A 1466-nucleotide genomic window follows, 5' to 3' on the forward strand; every position below is an offset into this window, starting at 1 on the left:
ACGGACCGAGCCACGGCTCGGCCGCCCGCGCGCCGGCGGGGCACGAGCCGTCGAGGGGCAGCTAGCCCGGCCCTGGGACCCGCCATCCAGCGCCCTTCCAGCCGGGGGGGACCTGCGGAGGACCCGGCTCCTCCCGTGCGGGGGCTGGGCCACCTGTTGCCTCTCACCCGCGGGGACGGGACCAAGCTGGGAAAGCCCGTGGGAAGCCCCCCCGGCACCCCTCAGCCCCCCAAAAAACTCCAGGAGCAACTTCGCCCTTCACCGGCTTGGGGAAAATGATGCTTCCCCGCCCCGGTACGGGCGTATTTGCGAGTGAATCAAAGGCTGAGATTAAAGAACACCCACCAGAAAGCGAATGCACGTTATTAATTTGGATCACTGTTGACTGTTCCCCCGGTCTCCGGTTTATTTTTTAAGCTGACGTGTGCAGTAACGCAGTCGTTACTAACACCGTCCGCCTAGGGATACAGGTTTCCTACTAATGAGCACCCCAGCAGCAGGCAATGAAGTCTCACAACTACGTCATTTCCATAAATGATTTTCCGTCTTCAGTACTTTTGCGAGAACCGGTGACATTTCCGTAGACCGCATTTGCATGGTGTTTATTCCTCATCATTATTATTAACCGTGTGAACAGACTCTCAGTATCAAGCAACGAAATGTAACAGCAAGTTTTGGAGGTACTCAGGGTGCGTTTTGTTGTTTCACTTATCCGAACATTAGACTTAATTAGACAGATAAATCAATTTATCTGTAATCGACACATCTGCTTTAAAAAAAAAAAAACTCTGGAAGTAATTCATCACCGTTTGTTTATTTTTTTAATTTAACTTAAGAACAGAAATAAGTATAAAGAAATGTGTTTAACAGCTGTTCCCTTCTCAAGTACACATGGTGATAATTTCCCAAAATATTTTTTGTGGCAAACGACCTTCTCACCAATCTGATTTAATTTGTCTCATTTATTTGTAAAGACCGGCACATCGCCTGTTTTGTTTGTTTGCTTAAAGAGAGATTTTTTCCGCATTAAATACTCCTGGAAACACGTGACTCATTTTAGACCATGATATTGTTTACGTTAGCCCACCTCTTTTCAGCTGAGCAAACCCAGAGATGGTTTATTAAAATTAGACGTCTTTCTTACACTTTGTCAAACTCTTAAAATGCGGAAGAAGTAACTTCAGCCTTTCAACTTTCAGATATGAGACAAAACTTTATACTACCCATCAAATAATACGTTTGCATAGTGTCAGTCATCTGATTTTGTACATTTAGAGCTTTGCAGAACAAAATACCAGCTTATGAAATCCTGAAGCCACTGTGCGTTAGAGGGTGGCTAAAGAAAGGGACATTTTTTATGGAATAGTAACTCCGGTTTTCTGCTGTGGATCACAATTTCACTTGGAGCAGCCCGATCGATAGCAGAGCTAACTAGTAACTTCGTTCACAAATATCCCGCCTCTTGG

This window comes from Pygoscelis adeliae, unplaced genomic scaffold (genome assembly GCF_000699105.1).
Source record: "Pygoscelis adeliae isolate BGI_AS28 unplaced genomic scaffold, ASM69910v1 Scaffold27, whole genome shotgun sequence".
In the NCBI taxonomy this organism is placed as follows: domain Eukaryota; kingdom Metazoa; phylum Chordata; class Aves; order Sphenisciformes; family Spheniscidae; genus Pygoscelis; species Pygoscelis adeliae.